The sequence below is a fragment of the Sesamum indicum genome, linkage group LG10, assembly GCF_026168435.1.
Source record: "Sesamum indicum cultivar Baizhima isolate 11 linkage group LG10, ASM2616843v1, whole genome shotgun sequence".
Taxonomy (NCBI): domain Eukaryota; kingdom Viridiplantae; phylum Streptophyta; class Magnoliopsida; order Lamiales; family Pedaliaceae; genus Sesamum; species Sesamum indicum.
In genome coordinates, this window is record NC_142666.1 from 22,017,415 (window position 1) to 22,029,773 (window position 12,359).

General features: G+C 34.3%; 1 long non-coding RNA gene across 4 annotated transcripts; it reads right to left on the reverse strand.

The window, feature by feature from the left end:
- Window positions 1-4,039: 4,039 nt before the first annotated feature.
- LOC148786792 (uncharacterized) lies at window positions 4,040-8,822 on the reverse strand. 4 transcript variants are annotated; one of them, XR_016067993.1, is made up of 5 exons: window positions 8,491-8,822; window positions 8,070-8,285; window positions 7,706-7,788; window positions 7,496-7,573; window positions 5,946-6,725 (listed from the first exon to the last, which is right to left on the reverse strand). It is a non-coding gene; the product is annotated as an uncharacterized LOC148786792 (long non-coding RNA). The 4 variants fall into 4 exon arrangements; XR_016067994.1 differs by having other exon boundaries at window positions 8,070-8,207; window positions 8,491-8,820; XR_016067996.1 differs by lacking the exons at window positions 5,946-6,725; window positions 7,496-7,573 and adding an exon at window positions 4,040-4,371 and having other exon boundaries at window positions 8,491-8,818.
- Between the last annotated feature and the right edge of the window lie 3,537 nt (window positions 8,823-12,359).

A 12,359-nucleotide genomic window follows, 5' to 3' on the forward strand; every position in this document is an offset into this window, starting at 1 on the left:
AATAAAAATATATAAACTTCTAATTTTATGTATCATTCAGTATTTTATATAAATTGTTCAAAACATGGCTAAATTTTTTCATTCCTCAATGGCTATTTTTTAATCAAATAACTATAATTTGGGAATGATTTTTTTTTATAATATATATTATATTTGTCCCATTGTAAATATAATAATATTAACAGGTAGCTTTGTTGATAAATTATATAACACTAAATGAGGAGTAAATTTTGAAACGCTGTCAATAATTTTATTTTAAACTTTGATGAAAGAGGCACAATTGTAAATGTGAGAACGCTATTGTAATTTCCAAATACTTTTAGAAAAAATTATAATTATACTTAGATTATATTTGAATTGATGGATTTGAAGTTTAGATTAGTGTTTATATATTATTCATATTTTATTTATTTTAAATATTTTGGAAGTGACTTTGTCACTTACAACATCGAGGATGATCCGATAACTTTCAAAGATGCTATGGCTTCTTCAGAAGCCAAGCAGTGGAAAGAAGCTGTTAAAAGTGAGATGGACTCCATTGTTTCTAATGGAACGTGGGTGCTAGTCGATCTTCCTCCGGGGTGTACTACTATTGGGTGTAAGTGGATTTTTAAAAGGAAACTGAAACCTAATAGGACCATAGATAAGTTTAAAGGCAGATTGGTGGCTAAAGGGTTTAAATAAAAGGAGGGGATAGACTATTTCGATACCTATTCTCCGGTAGCTCGATTGACTACAATCCGGGTGCTTATAGCAATTGCTTTAGGGTATAATCTCCCAATTCATCAGATGGATGTGAAAACAACCTTCTTGTATGGTGAACTCGAGGAAGAGATTTACATGGAACAGCCTGAGGGGTTTGTAGCTCATGGTAACGAGCATAAAGTTTGTAAACTTGTTAAGTCTCTATATGGACTTAAACAAGCACCCAAACAGTGGCATGAAAAGTTTGATAAAATTATTCTTGCGTTCGGCTTCACTGTAAATGAGAATGATAAATGCATATACTGCAAGGTTAAAGGAGATAAAATGATAATTCTATATCTGTATGTGGACGATATTCTATTAATAGGGTCATGTCTAGATATTATTATCGAAACCAAGTCATTTTTGAAAAATAAGTTTGAAATGAAGGATATGGGTGAGGCTAATGTGATTCTTGGCATCAAGTTGACTCGGTCAACTGATGGAATAGCCATTTCTCAGTCTCATTATGTTGAGAAGATAATTGAGAAATTTGGTTATCAAAACAGCAGAATTGCTAAAACACCATATGATCCTTCTGTAGCTTTATTCAAAAATGAAAGTGGTGTTTCGGTTGCACAGCTAAGGTATTCCCAAATTATTGGGAGCTTACAGTATCTGGCAAATGGCACGAGACCAGATATATCTTTTTCTGTCTCTAAGCTGGCTAGATATACTAGTTGTCCTGACAAAACTCATTGGGGTGCCTTGGATAGAGTACTAAGGTATCTAAAGGGCACGGTGTCACTGGCCATACATTATGGCAGATTCCCTGTTGTTCTTGAGAGATATAATGATGCTAGCTGGATAGCCAAAAACTCCGGGAGTAATAGGTGCTCAGGATATGTTTTTACCTTAGGTGGGGACGCAGTCTCCAGGAAGTCTGCAAAACAGACTTTGATAACTCGGTCTACGTTTGAAGCCGAGTTATGTGCGTTAGATACGAATTGTACCGAGGCAGAATGGCTATTTGGGTTGTTATCACAACTTCCCGTTGTAAATCAGCCTCTTTGACCATGATAGCCAAACTACAATAGCAAAGGTGAGGAGTCGTAAATACAATCAAAAGACCAAACGACACATCCAAGTTAGACTAAAATCTATAAGGGCATTAGTGTTAGATAGAGTAATAGGTATTGACTTTGTGGGAACAAAGGGCAATGTGGCTGATCCTTTGACGAAAGGATTGAATCTGTCGCAAGTTCATAAGTCTAGATTGGAGATGAGACTGAAAACCTATGAGTGATATATCTACGACGGCAACCCAACTTTTTGAGTGGAGATCCCACAAAAAAAGTTCAATGTGGTATCAACAAGTCGTAAGGGTATGTTAGAGCACCAAATAGACTAATACTTTGTATCTGGAGTCTATCCCCTCAAATTCTAGAAGGTGCTGCTACTGCAAGTATAGTAAGAGTTCAGCTCTGAATGGGGTCAAGTCTTATAAGACGAGATGCTAGCAGTGCATCCCTGGAGACGCCCAACTAAGTGAATGTCGTTGTTTGGCCGTAACTAAGGAATTGGATTTTCCTGAAAGCATTCATGAACAGGATCAAGACACATGGCCTAAGTGTCAACCCTAAAGATCAACACAAAGCTGGTTGCTCGTTGTTACTGACAGACGTTGTCACACTCACAGGCTTAAATTCAAGGCTTAGTTCCATTTAACCTGGTGACAACTGACGTTAGATAACTTAGACAGTGGTTCAAACCGAAAGGTACCTTTGTTGAAAGCAAGTCATGGAAACTTGAGTTCAAATCTATGAGTTTGTGGGGGATTGTTGAATTTGAATTTTCAAAAGCAGAAACCCACAGATTTGTAACAGCAGCAGCAATTGAATTCACCTTCAATTTTCTTCATTTCATTTGCTATTGAATGTGATTGATTGAGGATCAAAAACCGCAAAACCCATTTTCAATTGTTGTTTTCAATTTACAATTTGAAAAAGAAATTGGATTGCTGCTTTCAATTTGCAATTGAATATGAGTGTAACAGCAATTTCTTTCTTCATTGCTGATTCATTTCGCACGGTTTCTTGTGGGGGGAGATTAATTGCCATTATATTTTCTTTTATGGCTGTACTTTGGGCATGCCTATATAAAAGCATGCAACTTCCCATTTGTAAAAACACAACGACAATCACAATCTCTCTTCCTTTGCGAACTCTCTCCCTCTCTTTCTCGATTTCTATCATTCTTTAAAGATTTGAGCGATCAAGTTTTGATTACGAGCTTCTGAGTGTTTGGTCGAGGTGTTCTTCGGTATAGTGCTAAAAACCAAAAGAACTATAACCGTCTTATCCTGAGAGAAATTACGTTGCACCCGGTGCACTGCTGATACGAGGCGTATATTTTCTTCAAGGCAAGCAGTAATTCTGCGATTCGGTTAAAATTAACGATTTCAAAGTGGACTGAAAATTGTTACGATACGATTCTCGTTGTAAGTTTTCAATTTAAATTTCTTGTCAGAAATAGCATTTCTAATTGCTTTTTGTTATTTGTTCCAACGTGGCTTTATTTGCTTTTGATTTCTTAAATCCGATTGTAATATTTCAAAACATCGTTTCGATTGCTTGAAACCAAATATTTTTCCAACATAACCCTTCTCCTTATTTTGTATTAGTAAATAAATAAATTAATATTATACTAATATTATAGTTTACTATATAAAAAATTTTAAAACCTTATTAAAAAATATCTTATCAAACAAGAATAAGAAATTTTCTTGGTAATAAAAATATTCATTAAAATGAGTATTGCTCATTTATTTTAAATCGTTTATTTTAACTAAAATTCCTGGCAAATTAACAACGTTGAAATGTTATTTGCCTATTTATTTTTAAGAATATAGCGTTCATTCTTTAATTAGTTTAGAGAAATTAGGAATTAATGGCAAATAATTTTCTTCTTTGACAGAGTTTTGCTCTTATGTCTTTTCACAATAGGACTGAAACACTTAGACTATATTTGAATTGATGGATTTGAAGTTTAGATTAGTGTTTATATATTATTCACATTTTATTTATTTTAAATTTTACTATGCCAAGTAAATTATAATAAAAATATCTTCTATCAAATTAATCGTGTTAAAATATTATTTTGTATTTAATCTTTTTATTGGATATATAGTCTGTTTCCTACTTGGTCGTTTACTTGATTCATCCTGCTGTCCCCTTGGACTTGATGTTGTCATGTGTGGCGAGTTAGCCAGATAATTCGAGTGAAGTTTGTTCCTCTCAATAAAAAAAAAAAAAACAGAAAAAGATAGAGAAGGTATAATAGTGCACATGAGAAAGGAAAAAGAAAAATTGCTTGCTTGCTCAAAACATGGTACCACATCAAATATTTACTAACAAGATAGTAGGAAACAACTACATAGGATCTCTAGGGATCACTTTTAGGCATGAACCAGACATACTTTCCCTGTTTCTGGTTTCCTTAATACATGATTATGATCTAAGTATTACAAACATGCTTGGTTCTATTTACAGTAGGCAAGATTTACTTCCACGGCGAACCCATGAGGCTCATACTTAGAATTACTTAAACGCCACAACTGATATCGACAAATCCATGAACGTTGTTAAGCAGACTCTTTCATTCAGATCATCTTCACTGCTAACTTAACTGCAAAAACAAAGAAGAAAACTTGAGCAAAATCAACCATATAAGAAAAGTATGCAACACATAATGCCATGTAAACTATAGGACAACCTATATCCTTCTCTGCCATTTCTACCCAAAAAGCAACCTTTGTCCCCATCCATTTCACCTCTACTGATTTTTCCCCATATTTAAAAATCAAGAAATATTGAGTCCATTTTATTATCCTTTGCATAATTCAAACCCAAAATTCGTACTGATTTCTATTATGCCTTCACGTTCTCAACATTCTAATGGGGAAAGGAATAGGATTATGAATTCCAAGGCCACTTTAAACATGACGGACGCAAGGCAGTTCGGAGTTGAGGCCTACAAGAGAGATAATACTCCAATGTTTTTGTAGATTTATTCTTGGTCTGTTCATTATGTTGGCTTTTGGCCTCATGTTGCTTTCTTAGAAATTTTTGTTTGTCATACATTTGCATTTTTGTACAAATTTTACAAAAACTCCATATATGTCCATATCATTGACATCTAACATTTGAAGGTGTATCACAAAAAAAATTGTTGAAAAATCATTATTACACAATCACACGAAATTCAGAAATCAAATACTGCAAACTAAATTGCAAAACAGTAGAGATGCCAATCTCATTATTTGTGTTAAAATCACTTGTATATATATCTTAAAAGACTTTTATCATTTGTCAAAATAAAAGATAGTGATGGATGCAATTTGCTGAAAAATAGTGTACTTTTTTGGAAGTCTAAACAAAGATGGTGATGAATGCAATTTGCTAAAAAACAGAAAACTTAATGCAGCTTAAAATTTTCCAAACAGCTGCAAAAACTGTTTTGAATCCAATTCTTTTTTATGGAAATAAAAATCAATAACAGATTTCCTTGAAAATCCAAAAACGTGACTTATTCATGCATTTATCAAAAATAATTAAATGAATATATGCCCATGAATAATCAAATACAAAAAATATTCTAAACGCTGTAAATTTATTTTAAATAATTTGAAAGAAATTACTGCAATTCAAGCTGATTTTGAGAATTAAAGAAAACCACAGCTGATTTTGAGAATTAAAGAAGACCACCCACAAGAAAAACAAATCTTTGAGTCAAAGAGAAAAATTTATTTTAAGAACTTTACGTGAAAACAAAAGAACACTTGACAAGGAAAACAAATCTTTTGGGCAAAAGAGAGAAACAATTTTCTAGTAATACATTTCAACTTATCAAAACTTTGTGTTCCTTAAAAATCATTGATGAACTCTTGAACGTACATAATAATACTCACAAAAGTTTTACCAAGTAATCTTGAAAAATATATTTTTAATTGGCATCTCGACAACTGTTCCACATTAGCATAGCATTTAATCCCAAAGTTCGCAAATAAAAAATAATTCATGATTGTATAATATAGATGTTCCAACATACTATTCTGTAATACACCTTCAAAAATAAGATGTTAATAACAAGAACTAACATGGTTTTTGTAAATCATACACAAATGTCAAACGTATTAACAACAAAAAGTTTTAAGGCAGCTCATGAAGAAAACCCAACATAATAAACGAACCAAAAATAAATTTACAAAAAGATGAGGTATTTGTTCTCTCATTAAGGTCTCAACTCTATACTTGCATCATTCACATTTTTGAGCAGCCTAAAAAATCCCTAATCCCATACTTTCCAAACCAGAATGGAGAAAGCACGGCTTTCCAAAGAAATCAGAGCAGCAAATTTTAGGTTTGAATTATACAAAGTATAAAATCAATGGTCTCAACCATTCTTGATTCCAAAATATAGGAGAAAAATCAGCAAAGAAGAATTGATAGGGGCCGTTGGTTGCTTTTCAGTTAGAAACTTGAAGAGAAGACTATGAAGATACGTAAGGCTACCATTAGGTTCTAAAATGTCAACAAATTCCCACACAATTCTTATCGATATGAGGTTATCTAGTTTGCACCTAATTGGCAAACCCAATTCAAACTCTAGCCTTCAATCTTTTAATAAACAAGTATGAAAAACCTATACTAACTTATATGCTTCACTTTAATGCATGTGGAGAATGATGTATCAGGTAGGGTGATGCCCTTTGCTAATTGAACGCTATATGTGTTAGGGCTAAAGAAAACCAGATATCACCTCCAACATTAGTTCAATATGGTCCAATTTTTATTTGAAAATCTCTTAAAATTTCACTTTATATGTACGGATAGAAATTCACCAATAAATAAATACTCACCTTACCTAGTCAATGGGTTGTGGGACCCAAAACCTATCGAACAATTTCACAATTTTAATGCAATTAGAAACAAACTTGCAAATAAATATGGGTTTCAGCGAGACTTCAGTGACGGCATTGCCTGCATCAAATTTAGAGTATAGTGCTTTTTTCAACAAATAAAACTTGCAAATAAAAGAATTGATAACAGCAATTCCGTGTGACTCTATTGAATCTCTGTACTTTGTATCAAGACAGAATTACGAAAAGACATGGAAGAAAACAACATAGATACAACATTGTAGCACTCTCCAATTAAAAGGCATAAGAACAAATACCGCACTTGATGCACTTGAGAAAAGATATTTTGCTGGCCCATCAATTGAGCAAGTATCAATTGGTTTACGAAGTTCCATTACAGTCCAAAGAGGAAATTGAGATATTTAAAGTCAAGCTCATATTCAGCGAATCACATATATGCATTAAGAAAGAAGATAAGTGAACTTGATCGGCAACAAAGATAATAGCAGGAAAAACAAAGTGTTACTTACTGTTCCTAAAGTAGGTTCATAGTTGCTGATCTAAGTGAAGATACATGTGGGGTCCCATTAGTTTCAAGCAACTGTCTTATGCTAGATTGTGTAAGATAATCGACATGGTGTGACTAACAAAAATCATCATATTTCTAGTATAGCCTAGCCCCATATATTAACAACTGCAGCCAAACATTTTCAGAAACAAAGTCCCACGTAGACCAAGGATCATTGGCAGCAATTTATACGGATGGAAAATGAAAATCATGGCCAATACATTCACACAAGCAAAATATATTAACAACTGCAACCAAATATATTAGTAAATAACTTTTCTGAAACACAACATTCATGCAAATTATAACATTGCTAGACTCACATTCTTTCCCAACCTAATGGTAGGAAAGATCAGCCAGCGGACAAAGATGACAATCCAATCCAAAGCCTGCAGGTTCTCCTGGCAGATTTGGAAAAACAAAGGTTTTGCCCTAGGAGTTACTATATCATTAACACTCGTGAAAACTTGATTCGAAACAATGATTAACGCATGCATTATTAACAAAGAACATGTAAAAGACCAAAAGATTACCAATTCAATGCCAGTAGTCTCGTCGATTCGAGTCCCTAAACCCAACATAAGTTTCGTTCCCACTCCATCTCTATACGAATCCCCTGCGAAAGCATTTGGATGCAATTAAATAACATTATAAGATGGGAAAAGACCAATGAAATCAGAGCCAGAAAGAAAAAAGGAAAAGCTAGACACAGAAAATGCAAGTGGAATAAGCAAAGCCAAATCTGCCTTCAAGAAAGAAGCTCTGAAAAACAAGACTGCCAAAAAATTGACTAGTTTGTGAGTGTAGGCAATATGTATTAATATCCCTCAAGACACTAGCGATCAAAATGACAACAGGATCATTACTGAATATAATCATATGAAAAAACAACCATACCCAAAGGGAAAAGCCTTCAAAACCTCCAAAACCTCCAATTCAGAGAGCCATCTTGCCTATTCTCTGAACAAGTTCTGATCCAGCAACAATGTCCACACCAGCATCCTTGTATGTAAGTCCCAGACACTTGTCCGCAGACTGCAGTCGTAATCCAAGACATACAATAGAACCCATGTGTAATTGAAATTCAAGAACCTTGAAATAACAAATCGAGACCTTAAAAAAGACAAAAAGGAAAAAGAGTAAGGCCGTAATTTCACAATTCAGTGACACTGAAAAGTACTCGTATTAAATCTTCCGTTGGGAAGACAGACTTCCTTTAACCAAGATACTCTTAAAGTTCACAATGCAAGAACCCATAATGCAAGAAACTTAAAAGAACTCTTATGCAATGAGGTGATGTCAGACTCTCAAGAAATACCTTAAGAAAGAACAGATCGAGGCTGAGGGCAGTCGGCGGAGGCGGCCGGACGTCTGAGACGATGTTCAAAAACGCCGCTGTTAAAAAAGAAGGGCATGTCAATGTGAGCGCCCTCTTGCTTTTCTTCTGCACTATTTTTGATTTTTCAAAATCTGGTCGTGGATGTTCCTCTTATATAAATATGCGCCGGCGCGGGGAACACAACGGTAAAGTTTTTTTGTTCTTTTCTTTCTTGAAATCACAACGGTAAAGTTGGGAAGATTAGGTTTCACTGTGGTTTGAGGGTGAGAAAGTGACAGACCCGTGAACAAGATGATGATTTCAAGGGTAAATTGCATTTTTGCCCCTGTATTATCATCAAAATGCAAAGAACCCCTATATTAAAAAAAATAGGTTAAAAATTCGATGTTTTTATTAATCTTGTGTAGAACCTTATTTCTGTTAGGATCTGGCGAAGAGCGAGAAATATTAAAAAATGCTATATCAATACAATATTATATCATATGATATCAATTAGAAAAATCCGCACCATTTTCGTGTTAATACATTAATATATGACTGGCATGTGTTGAATTAAAATATAATTAAATCATACATAATTTAAAAATATAATCACATATAACCCACACATGTAGGTGAAATAAGTGCCATGTTATAAAAAAAAAATGGGGTTAAATGCAATTTACTCATCTGATATACGAAATGAGCAAATATCCCCTTATGACAACACATGAAACAATTTACTATTTTATTTTTTATAGAGAATTTTTTGCTCATTTATATTATGCAATTTGATATTTTCTTTTTACATGTAAGTGTTTATGTTGCGGATGAAAGACTAATTAAAAAAATGTCCAATCAATAAAATCCTCAAATTAAAAAATCTCAATTTTGTCCATCTCACCATATTTTAGCCACTTTTAAAATCGACGATCAGAATCTTGCAATTGTAAAAAATCAATTAATTCGAGGTTACTATTTTGTCACCTCTTATATACATGACAGTAAATGCAATTAAAGTTTAAAAAATCCCACTATTCAATTTCGGCATGGGATCTTCTATTTCATTTTCCTATTTCATCTCCTATTGCTTTTTGGGATGATTGCCGTGGATAATCTTAAGTGAGAGAAAATGTGGTGTAAAAATCGTGGGGCAAGAGAGAGAAAATATATAGAAAAAGTAGATCGAAATAAAAAATTAAAAAAGATAAAATCTATGGCAAAGAGATAGAAAATTATCGATAAAAAATAATTAATGATAATTTTAATATTATCACAAATTATATTTATTTAGTGGCAAGAATTATTATTTTATTACAACAATGAATTTTAAAGTTTTATTGAAGATAATTATTTTATAAAAATTATAATTAGTTTCTAATTGTAAAAATTAACTCTTATATTTACCAGTTCAGTAACTCTTGAGAGAGTTAATGGTCGTGAACAAAAAAATAACGCCAAGAGAGGTAGTACAGTTAGTGAGCTGGTAAATACAGGAGTTAATTAAGTGAACTAGCAGATATAATTATTTTGTAAAAACTATTCTTTAACTTAAGAAAAAGTATTTTAAATACATTTGAAAAAAATATATCACATCAACTATAATCATTATATATTATTTTATCTCACAATTAATTATGTATTAAAAAAATATTGATTATACTACAAAAATAATGATTATTTTATATTATTATATCTGTCTTTCATTAACGCGTATTATTATTGAAAATACATTAATAAGTAACTTAAAATCATTATTATTGAAAATATTAATGAGTACGTGAATGTAGCTTTTAAAATAGTATAACATATTTAATATTTTGTAATTGTTGTAAATAAAAAATTTGCATTTTTGGCACAAGAATATCATCTAACTATGAGAATCAAGACGTCATTTATTATTGGACCTAGCCAAGTATTTTCCACACTCAACCAATTACATAATTAACTTAAGAACAGTGTCTCTTTATATCTCAAAATGTAAATAGTTTAGGCTGTAATTACTTGCGAGTAAAATATGTTTGATTGAGATAAGATATTAAAATTATTATTAAATACTTTTTATTGATAATTTTCTATTTTCTTGTAGTAATAAAAAATAAATTTTTGTCTCCTATCTATCGACGGTTGTCATGAGGGATAATGGCACATGCGATAGGGAAGACAACAACCATAAAAGTGCCACACATAACTGCTATCATCAATCAGCCTGAGCGCATATATTCCCCTTCTTCCGTGACGCACATTGTCTGCTAGTCTGCCGCACGTAGGGTGCTGCCTGTCGCACAACTTGATGTCGTCTAAACATCGGATGTTGCCTGCACGTGCAACTTCCTGCCTTTTGAACGTCGTGTCCTATATGAGTGCATGACATCTGGTCTTACTTCAAATGCATGGGGTCTGTGTGGGCGGCACCTTTCTTTGTTGCAACTCAAGTGCTATCTTCACTAAACTCGGGTACCATTTAGCCAACTCCCGCAACCTTCCATGCAAAGCCCCTATCCACACATACCCACAATCATTCACCACTGTAGAACAAGGCTACGACACCAACGTATTGTTGCTCACACCTCTGCATGGCTAATTGTCACTCTAATACGATGAACCGTCTGCCTTAAACTGGTTCAAAACTTAACCAGCTCGAGTGCCACACCATGCTGGCACCCATGCACACTGACAGGCAAACCTGCCATGCCAACGTCTGATAGAGCTTCAAGGGGCTTACAAGAGCATCGTCTAAGACTGATCCGCCATTTGCTTCCAAATATCAAGAATGCTGAGGCATGGCCTTCTCAGGTAGTATAACTTGTCCCCTTTCTTCCAGATTACCCCATCTACCATTAACACCCTGTTTTCACAATATTGGTTTCTTCTTTACATGGATGGGAAATCAAAGAGTGTAGCAGGCCTAGCGTAGCGATCGAGGGAGAGAGCGACTTCCTAGTTGGAAGGCGCGAGAGACGACTAATGGGGGGGGGTTACAGGGGGGTGTCTCCCTTGTTTGGCGTCGTAAACTATATACCAGTGCCCCCTACCAGATTACTATAACTAAACTATATGCCCCAATCCCCTTTAAACGACACTTTTTTAACTACATCATTTTAGAAGCAGGCTCGGGATCTTTAACAATCTATAAGGCAACTCAGAAGACCATGATAGTCTAGAGAAAACTTATAAAGAAAAATTATTCGTAGCTTCCTTGCAAGCAGAATTACCAATCCAGGGCCTTCATCAAATCGAAGTGCTTCTTACACATATCTACGAACTTCGGATGCCATGAAAACGCTGCAGGTGCAGGACAACTGAGAGTATGAAACTTCATCGTCTGAAAAAATTGACTGCGTTTTTTTCTCAATTTTATCGGCCACAAATTTGAGAAGTTTTGCTTAATGATGCCCCCTCCTTGTTTCGAATTTTCCATTTCCTTGTCTGTCCGTCTTTTTTTTTTGTGGTGTGTGGGTGTGGTGTGTGTGTGTGTGTGCATGCACGTGTGCGGTGTGGGGTGTGTGTGTGTGTGCGCATGTGTGTGGGGGGTGTGTGCGTGCGTGTTGGGTGTGTGTGTGTGTGTATGCGTGTGGAGTGTGTGGGGGTGTGTGTGTGTTTGGGGTGGGGTGTGTGAGTGTGTGTGTCACGATAGGACATGTTTTACTTTCATTTTGAACATAGAAGAAGTGAGGTGTTGCTTTTATCTTCAGCGCCAACGAATGTCATCTGCATCTTGTTACATTTGCCATCCTTCTTCAATTTCTAAGTCTTCACTTTTATCTACACAATCTTTTTTCTCGTGCAGGATATCACCATAGTTTTGCAATATTTTATACTCATTACGGGTATTGTGTGTCTTTATGGTCTATTTATGTCCTTTGTAA